Source organism: Lagenorhynchus albirostris, chromosome 16 (genome assembly GCF_949774975.1).
Source record: "Lagenorhynchus albirostris chromosome 16, mLagAlb1.1, whole genome shotgun sequence".
In the NCBI taxonomy this organism is placed as follows: Eukaryota; Metazoa; Chordata; class Mammalia; order Artiodactyla; family Delphinidae; genus Lagenorhynchus; species Lagenorhynchus albirostris.
In genome coordinates this window covers 42725146-42735709 of record NC_083110.1, presented here as the reverse complement: position 1 = coordinate 42735709, position 10564 = coordinate 42725146, and the positions used below count along the sequence as shown (strand labels likewise).

General features: G+C 33.4%; 1 pseudogene; it reads left to right on the top strand.

The window, feature by feature from the left end:
- Nucleotides 1–9571: 9571 nt before the first annotated feature.
- LOC132507170 (proteasome maturation protein-like) lies at nucleotides 9572–10054 on the top strand (annotated as a pseudogene).
- The last annotated feature ends 510 nt before the right edge of the window (nucleotides 10055–10564 follow it).

The following is a 10564-nucleotide window of genomic DNA, read 5'->3' as shown; positions in this document are numbered from 1 at the left end:
ACTTTTGGAATTTTCCTCCTGTCTTGCCCTGATGATTTGAGGATAACTCATGATTAAATTACCTATACCCAAGCCCTTAACTCAGGTCTTTGTAGGAGAAACAAAATTAAGATACACTCAGGGGCTCTAAAATGTAAGAAAAGAGAACAGCTACAAGAACTCACATAATTCAATAGCAGCTTTTATTAAAGAGTTTCATTAATATATTTTATCCAATACAATGTAATTAGAATTTAAAATTCATGTTTTCATGTTTAGTATATCTTAAATAAGTGCTCTGCAACATAACAGAAAAATTTACACAATAGAGGTACAAATCAATTGTAATGGGAATTGTACAAATCAACTGTAATGGGAATTTAGTCAATTTAGTCAATATAGATTCAATATAGATTACACCTAGTTTCTTCCTTTCTTTCTTCCTTCCTTCCTTCCTTCCTTCCTTCCTTTCTTTCTTTCCCTCCTTTCCTTCCTTCCTTCCTCCCTCTCTCCATCCCACCCTCCCTGCCTCCCTTCCTTCTTTCCTTGCCTTCTTTTACATTTCAACAGGTCTTTGTTAGACTGGTAGAATATCTAAATGGAAGGAATGTCTGGAGCAAAACATTTCCTTTGAAGTGATAAACCATAATACAAAGTACAGAATTATCACTAATTCATTTTGAATAAAATCTGAGGGAAAAAATTAAAAGTAGGAGATAAGCTGGTAATTTGTGAAAAATCAAATTATAGAGGACTTGGAATTTCAAACTAATAAGGTTTTACACTATTCTATAGAACAATATAAACCACATCAATACTTTCAATTATTGAATGACAAAATTAACATTGTATTATGGGAAAATGAAACCCATAAATTATGTATAAAATAGATTGCAGATTTATGGATGTGATTGATAATTATTCTATAATTATTCTGTGATAATAACAAGTAATAGCATTGATCAAATGCATAAGTATGCCACATGCAGTATGCTAAAATATATATAATATATACTGCCTGAGACACTTATAGTATAGTATATGTATTATATAATAATATATATTATTTAAAAGTCCCTAAGAATTAGTGTTTTCTCATTGGTTTTCAGATAGAACACTGAATTAGCTGGATTATCTACAAGTTCACACAGCAACTTTGCAACTTCTCTGGAACTCAAACACAAAAATATGAATAGAAATATAGTGGAGAGCGTGGGTATAATAATAGCCCAAGCAATGTAAACCCTGAGCTACAAAAATAACCTTAGGAATGGATGAGAATTAATAGATGATAAAAGTGATAAAACTTGGTTATTGGTGGCTTTAAAGCAAGAAAATGAGGGGAGGATTTGATGCCTGAAGCTTGAAGGAGAGGGAATTAAATCTGGAGAATATTTTTGTGAGAAGAAAGATGGCATGACTAATTTTCAGTTTAAAATGCCAAAAGAATATCCAGGTAGAAGAGTTTTACATTATGATACCTGAATTTAAAGACGTGGAAGATGACAGGATTGAAAGGAAAGGAATGACAGGTTACTATTACAGACTTTGATTTAGGAAGTATAAATATTGGGATGTTAATTAAAGCTATTGTAGTCTATGAGAGGGAGCATATAACAAAACAGGTATGGACCAAAGACAAATTACTGAGGAACATCTGAATTTGAAGAATGGGAGAGAGAAAGATAGAGGAACCTGAAAGGCAAGTCATTATACAATGGGTTAAGGCCTTTCTTGTATTCTTGTTGCCCATGGTTTTTGTGTACTTGTAATTCAGATAAGCGCTGCACAAGCTTTTCCCTCTCTTTATTCTTGCCTCCTCTTTGAAGACAATGGGGATTAAGGGAATGTGGCTGAGGAAAGATGAGAGACTAGCTAAAGAACAACAACAGCTAAAGCAGCTATTGCCCCAAGGTCTAAAAGAACTTGGCTCCTGGTAAGAAAGACTGCCAGTAATGATTAACACTTTAAACAAAAGTGAATTTTCTTAATCCTAGAACCCGAAGATGATAACTGAGTTACACGTAAGATTCCAAACAAGTGAATAAAAGTCTGCATCAAAGTATAATTTTATTTTTGTGTTCAACTATTCTACTAGAAATATTGAAGGACTGCGAGTTGAAAATATGTTGTCTTACAGAAATTAGGCTGATAAGCTGGTTACAATTTTGCAGTGTTTTCGTCACAGAGGAATTAAGCTTCCTTCCAAAAATATAAAGTGAATACGTATGCAGCTGGTACAAACCGGCAGGTGGGTGTCAACATCTGCCTCTTTTTACGTTGCAATGCTGTACTTAATTGCAAAGGAGAACCACAGAGCAGTCATTCTCACCATGTGCAAGTTTGCAAATGGTACAAGAGGGTTCAGGACTGATACAGAGAGCAGGATTTGGGGTTCTTCAAATCACCCTTCTGTTTCACTTTCTCTTAGAGATTTCTAGTTTCACCACTGTGTTGAGGGGTATCTTCAGGAATAACCCCAGAATTCAAAACATTCCAAAGATTAAAATGAGGCACAAAGGACACCTGAGTAATATAGGGCTTAGCAATCAAGTAATGACTTAAGAGAAACAAGTTGAACTTTGAGCTCAGAAAAAAACCAGAAAAGACATTAAAATATCATTTGAAGAAAATCTTTAAGGAAAAAAGATCAATCAACTAACCTAGAAACACTATAGTTCTCAATTTTATATTTTAAAATAAACCATCATGTTAGAAACTTAGAGAGTTCTGTTTTCCTTTTGTTATAAACAATGTTTGAAATAAATCACTAATTGCCATAGGCAGCATAAAAAAAAAAGTCCTCTTTTTTTTTCACAGGGATAGAATAACTCCATTAGAAGTAAAGGAAGCAAATCAAACGGGTGGATTAGAATTGTAGTGTTTGCAGAAGTTGAAGAAGACAGAACTATATACATGTGTATAGAAAATGACCATTAGAACAAAAGGTAAGTTATAAATTTAAACTTCCAAGATAATGCAAAAATACACTGAATAAATATAATTTAGGATAAGGCCAGTGAAAATTAGAGGAAACTCTAACATATACCATACCTTTAAAAGAAATGCAGACTTTTTTTTTCAGCCACATAAAATAACTCAAAGTAGGCACATTAGGGCCTTGTCTAGTGGAGATCCTGCATTTTAAACAAACTGATGAGGTGATAAGAATTGTTTATATTTGCCATCTACAGAGGTTAAAGGCAGAGAGACTTGGGTTTGAAGTCTATCTCTATCTATTTTTTAGACTAGTATTTCATATGGACACTGGATTCTGAATGGGTACATTTATCATAATCTTCCACATCAGGAAAAAAAATGTTTAAAGATTTGTCCAGAAATACACTGGTATACATTTTATAACTCTGTGTATAAACTCAAGATCTAAATAAATTGGATTTGATAGATATTATATTAGCTAGTATAATCCAGGTGAAAAGTAAAAGAATCAGTTGACAAAATTAGTGCAAAATATAAAGAAGTCATTATCTCATAAAACTAGAAACAGGGTAGCCTTCAGAAATGGTTGGTATAAAAATTGGTTGTTTCAAAGATCTCATCAAAAGTCAGTCATTCAGATTTGTAGGTAAGAGTCAGATGGGCATTAAAAGGGCTACTTTAGGACTTGGTGTCAAATTCAGGAAATATGTGTCCACAGAAGGAATTAGACTTTTTCTTAAACTACTTTTTGGGGAAGCAAGGGACTTACCCAGGGACAAACAATGAAGGATTGTAATGCATAAAAATGATCTGGGGTTTTTGTTTTGTTTTGCTTGTGTGTGTGTGTGTGTGTGTGTGTGTGTGTGTGTGTGTGTCTGTGTGTGTGTGTCTGTGTGTGAGAGAGAGACAGAGAGATTTATTTTTGCTGAATGAAAAGCATTTCTACAGCTCTTCTAACAGTTGAAATGCTGTTTCATGAAGTAGAGAGGTAGTAGTACATCCCTTGCCATTGACACTGTTAAAGTTACCAACTGCAGATACTGTAGCAGATTTAAGAACTTGAGAAATGTATAGCAATCTTCTTAGATTACTTTGGGATTATTTTTTTCTTTCCATCATAATCTATTATTTACCAAGCAAATATTCATTGACTACCCATTATACACCAACCATTATGAAGACATTTATATTTAGGTGTAAACTCAAGTGGGCATTGAAGATAAGGACTGAGTAGGTCAATTCCTGTCTGCAATGTTTAGAAGTTGATAAGAATGTAAAATCAAGTAGAATAAATAAAACAGCTCATTTACATTTTATTTCTAGAAAGAAACACAGTTTCCAAAGAAAGCTTTTTACAGAAGACTACAGAAAACTCAAAATTATATTTTATGAAACCTGTACTATGTCACTTTGATAAACATACTTTTCAAAGAAATGTTCATATCTACTAGTGTATATACATGTGAATTAAATTTACTACTATATATAATGATCTAACTTTTAGAGTCTAAATTAAACCCACAATAATGGAAAGGATATTGGAGAGAGGAGTATGAACAAAGAGGCTGATTGAAAATAATAGCTGCATTGGAGACAAGAACTAGGAAGATACATTTTCTTTCCTTTAGGCACAAAGCCTTAATTCCAGTTTCTTGAAAAAAGAAATGTCTTTACATATCTGTACACAGAATATAGATACCATCTATTAGAAATTACAAATTAATTGTAACAAGGGAAATCTTAATATAATGATCAAGATATACTATCCAGAAGAATTTTTGCTTTAAGGCAGAAAGTCTTGATTGAAACCTAATTTCAAAATTCATGGTAAACATGGGCATGCCTAGTTGATACGGAAGAAAAATAATTGAATTAAGTGCTCATAGCGTTATTCCTGCACACCATTAGCATTCCATTTTAAAATTAGACTATACTTCATGCTATTCCCCCAACCAACACTCCACCATCCAATAAAAACTTGCTGGATATACACTGTCCTGTCTTTCCTTAGTGATCCATTTTTCTGGAATGTCCTTCTGGCTCTTTTCTATCTTTCGAATTCCTATAAATTAAAGGCCCAGTTCATATTATGCACTCTGTAAAGACTTCTCTTGTAACCCAAATAAGAATCACTGCTCCCTCCAACATGTTCATTATTGCTACTATACCATGCATCATTTTATGACAGAGTTAGCTGTTAATGGTCCATTTTCCCTTCTACTTTCTGAGCTCCTTGAGACGAAATCCAGGAGGAAGATTGCATTTGCTTTTGCTTTCTTTTTATCTCACAATTTGGAAAAGAGTAGATGCTCAATAAATGCATATTAAATTAATGAGGCGTGAATAATTGTGCAAACAGTCAAAGGCATTACATAAACTTTGGTTGAGCAGGGACACCACAGAGAAAGTTTTTAATATATTGTATGCACATGTATGGCAATAAAAACAAAAGAGAAAATCATGAAACTAATGCACAAAGGTGGTAGCTAGTGTTTTTATATCCAATGTATTTTTATAATTATTTGGTCACAGTGCATGACATAACAGACCTATTAATGAAGGTAAGGAATGAATATAATGGTCATATTCATTCTTTTAATAATTATTTCTTGTTTCTACATCATTATACTTACTGTGGAAAAAAAATGCCTGAAAGGTATAGTGGATCATTTAGAATGTAGAATTTCCTCCAGAGATGCCAAGAGTGTTGGCTTGGACAGGGTATGGTCTCTCACTCTGTGATACAGAAACTTAACCCACTTTCAGGTGCTAGAGTATGTGAACTCTGAGCCTGTGGTCCAGTCCTCATCTCACCCCTGACCAGCCTATGGAAGATGTGTGGCAGTCTCTATCTCCTCAGTCTCTCCTCAAGCCCTGACTCTGAAAAGAATACAAACTCCCATGATCTGCTCTACACCCAACAATAAGAGACTCTGTTCTCAGAAAATCTATGAGCCAATGTTTAATTCTAACTTCCTATGTGCTTTTCAAAGTATATTTTGTAGCTATAAACTACAAACAATAAACTCAAATAGCAAAAGCATTGTTAATGAGTTTAATGAAATATTATTGTCTATTACTTTAAGTGGACTGTGTAAAATTCACTTTGCATTTGAAGAATTAAAGGCTGCTTAATTATCTGTATTAATCTACACAGGAACTAAAGTTAGAGCAAACAGTTATTTTTCTTTCTTTTTTTTAATTGAATATGCACCCAACAGAATTCTGATCTCATGGATTGGATATCTGATTTTCCAAAACATATAGGGAAATGAAAATTCACCTTTCACCACTGTAGAGAAATAATTGGTTAGACTTTTCTCACCTTCATAGAATCAGAGGAGATAATATTATTCCCCATAGAATTGGAAGGTGAAATTCAAGCTGGCTGTTAAGAATTGTCCCTTCCAAGTAGAAAGATGAAAACTAGAAAGAAGAAAATGAGATCTTATCTCTTCACTTTTATGTAAGTAGGTCAATTGCTAATCTCTTAATTTTAAAAATTAATCATAAATGTCTTTGAAAACCATAGAAAAATGCCTTTACAGAAGGGTATTTGAGGCCATGAATCTGAAATTAAAGACTATAAGCTAAAGTTTTCACTCATGGAAAACGTCTGGAGGACTTGTGGTGGTTTCACCTTTATTCCTGACTCTCATGAATTATAAGTGTTTGTCCTAACCATTTGTTTTGTGATTTCACTGTTTTAGTTCAATATCTGATAGTTATTTAGCATTAAGCTAATTATCTGTTATCTTAAACTTAAGATCCTTGTTCTTATCATAGTGATTATCTTATAAAATCATATTAATTTTCTGAGACAGTTAATAAATGTGAACTTCAGAAGTTTGTTTCCCTATTATTTAGCCTGCCTGAAATTTTAAAAATTAAAACTCATAAATAGATACTAAATTAATTATAATGTGACTACACAACAACACACAAATAATCCAGATAAAATATTCTGAACATTAGACTAGATGTCAAATAACCCAATATTTATTCCGAACTTATTATCTGATTATCTATGGCCCCTAAGCTAGTTATTTATACACCCATACACATATACATATCATATATATATATTTACTTTTTTAAAATAGCAAAAAATAACTATGAATGTATACCCATATGCTTCTGTGTATACGTAGTATTGTTTTACATTTGATCAATCATTACATAATAAAAAGTGGCCAGTTTTTCCAAAGCTGATTTTTTCTATAGATACTCTGTAAATGATTCACAGCAGATTTCTTTGAAGTACATAATCATCATAAGAGAAGTAAGCTCATAGTTATCGTTTTGATTTAGAATATAATGATTTGAATACAAATGGATGAGAAAATACTTTGTGCTGGTCAAGGAGGGTCAAGAATGACTAGCTTGTTCATGTTAACCAACTGGCTGTGGTGAGTCTCACTAAGACTTGGATGAAAAACAGTAAGCCAGAATTGTCTCCTTCTGATATAAGAAGCTGGTAGTGGATGGGTTACCAAGGAATTCCTATTCTGAGGGACAGCTGTGGGAATAGGACCCCACAGCTCAGTGGCACATCCATTCACTGTGTGTGATGAAATCTGCAGTTTTTCAAGGTAGGAGATTTGGAAGGGAGTCAACACTATCATTATATTTCAAGGCTGGGAGTGGGGATTACTGAACTCTCATCTGTAGGAAACCATAGCTACCTCCAGAAGGGAATTCCACAGACATGAAAGTCCTCTGATCTTAAATCAAGAATGAGAAGAAAGGAGAAGAAAAAGCAGTTTATGCCAGGTTCCTCTTTTTCTACCTTAACCACTATATAGTCTTCTTTATTATTCTTATTTTTACTTTCTTTTTTTCTGTTCTTAAAGGCTCAGTGCTGAATTTGAATAGTACATGTGTTATCTTCCTCTAATTCAGAATTTTGCTATATCCCTACATCCACAACCCATCCACACCAGCCTTTTGCACTGCTGTCTGTCTTCACCCCCCCCTTATAATTAAGGTATTGACTCAAATATAATTTTCTTACAGAGACCTTCTTTGATCATATGCCCAGTATTGTGTACTCTAACAGTCACTTCCTATCCACCACTCCATTTTACTTCACATATGATAGCACTTAGCACTATCTGGTTATTGACTAGCCTCCTCCATTAGCATGTATATTAATACCAGAGACCTTGCAGTCTTGATCCTCTTGTAGAAATGCATCTGACACATAGAAGAAGCTTTTAAAAATATCTGTTGAATAGATTTTTAAGTCTTTTCCGAAAATTTTCAGTCTGTAATAGGATAAAGTTTAAAAATTACTTTGTAATAAGTATAAAAATTTTAATTTCACATTAGAAACCTACCAATTTATAATAATATTTTGTTCTGTTATTTTTCATTCTTGTGATCGATTAAGATTGAATTTCCACAGAGAAGCCTCTCTTTCAACGTTTAAAATATTTGATTAAAATATTAGTTCTGGGGCTTCCCTGGTGGCACAGTGGTTGGGAGTCCACCTGCCGATGCAGGGGACGGGGGTTCGTGTCCCAGTCCGGGAGGATCCCACATGCCACGGAGCGGCTGGGCCCGTGAGCCATGGCCACTGGGTCTGCGCGTCTGGAGCCTGTGCTCTGCAATGGGAGAGGCCACAACAGTGAGAGGCCCACGTACCACAAAAAAAAATTTAAAAAATAAATAAAATAAAATATTAGTTCTGAGTTTAATCTTTTTCTTTTGTCAAATAAAAACTGATCCCATATTTAATTTCTAAAAAATTAGATCCAACAAAAATAAATGGTTGTAACTTTCAGCTAAGATAACAAATTTAGAAGAGACACATTTTCAGAAATCACAACAGGAATATGAAAAGATGAAAATATCTATATCATCACTGAAACTGAGAAAAGAACATCATCCACATCTCAGGTATTATAAAGATGTCATGTGAAATATCATACAGATAGGATAGAAGTAAATCAGGCACAGTTATCTGTGTAAAGACACATTCCTCAACTGAGGAAGCACTGCAATGTCTCAGAATAAATATAAACTTTCCTGAAAATGAACCCTGCTAACACTCCATGATTGAGGTAGAGCTAGGGATTTTAAAAAGAATGAGCCATGGGACATACCTAGAGTACATCATTTAAAATGTCCTTCTTTATTTTGAATTACCAGCATTAAAAGAAACTGGTAATGGAAGCCTGAAATTATGTGGCTATATGAAAGCCAGCAAGGGAATTAGGATTCCCCTGAGCACAACAGAGTTTCTCCCTTATGAAGGAGATTGTGTCACCAATGAGAAGTCACCTAGCACCTGAAGTAGAGATCTGGAGAAGGAGTGGCAGAGGTGATAGTAAGGCTATTTAATAAGAAATTTCCAAAACTCCTGTTAGGAACACATCTACATTGATAAACAGCTATTTTTTCCAAGATAAAATGTATAAACAAGAAATAAACAATCATATAAATAATTCTGAAAAAAGATTATAATCTAAAAATAAATATTATTACAAATATCTAAATATGATATATATTATTTTATTATTTATGTGTAAATACTATTTTATATGATATATATTAAAGAAGCACATTTTAAACCTAATTTGCTCCCATTTGAAAAAAATGCAGGAAGTTTATAAACAAGGAAATACTTAAAATAAGAAAACAAGTTCGCAGAGTGAGTTGAAGATGAATGCCAGAGAACTTGGATCTCAGCTAAAGGACAGTATTCCAGTTACTGAACTTTCAGCAAGTGGAACTTTTGAAAGTCATGATCTTCTTCGAAAAGGTTTTTCTTATGTGAAAAATTCCTCTTTAATTATCAGAAAAAAATTTCCAGCTCAACCAAGATAAAATGAACTTTTCCACACTGAGAAACATCCAGGGTCTATTTGCTCCATTAAAACTACAAATGGAATTCAAGGCGGTGCAGCAGGTTCAGCGTCTTCCATTTCTTCCAAGCTCAAACCTTTCATTGGATATTTTGAGGGGTGATGATGAGACTATTGGATTTGAAGATATTCTTAATGACCCATCACAAAGTGAACTAATGGGAGAACCACATTTGATGGTTGAATATAAGCTCGGTTTACTGTAATGCAGTGTGCTGTTCATGGAAATAGAGGGGCTGCATCTTGTTTATAGTCGTTTTTTACTATAATTTGACATGCACAACATTAAAAGTACTGACACATGAGAAAAAATAAATAAATAATAAAATAAAATAAAATAAGAAAACAAAGATAAAAGGTGAGCTGACTGAGAGTCAAAAAAGAGTGAAAAGAGAAATGGATGAGCTAATGAAATAAAATAAGGGAACTAAAAATAATAAAGGGAAAATTATAATATAGATCAGCTTCACGTCCAAAAAATCACCACAAAATAGAAAACTGAATTACATTAGATTGGAACAAAGTTCTTCCAGAATATAGAAAAAGAAATAAAAAGACAAATGATGAGGAATAAGATCAGAGGTATTGAGCTTAATGGATGATAATTATGATCCTGAAGAAGAGACTGAAGCAAATGAGTAGACACAAGCAGAGAATAGTTTAAAGATGTAGGAAAAGACCTGAGTCTTTAGATGAATCTGTAAGGACTGCTGATCTCTAGGTAAAGGTGAAAAAGTGATTCCAGTTCTAAGAATCTCCCTCTTCTAAACTTGAAA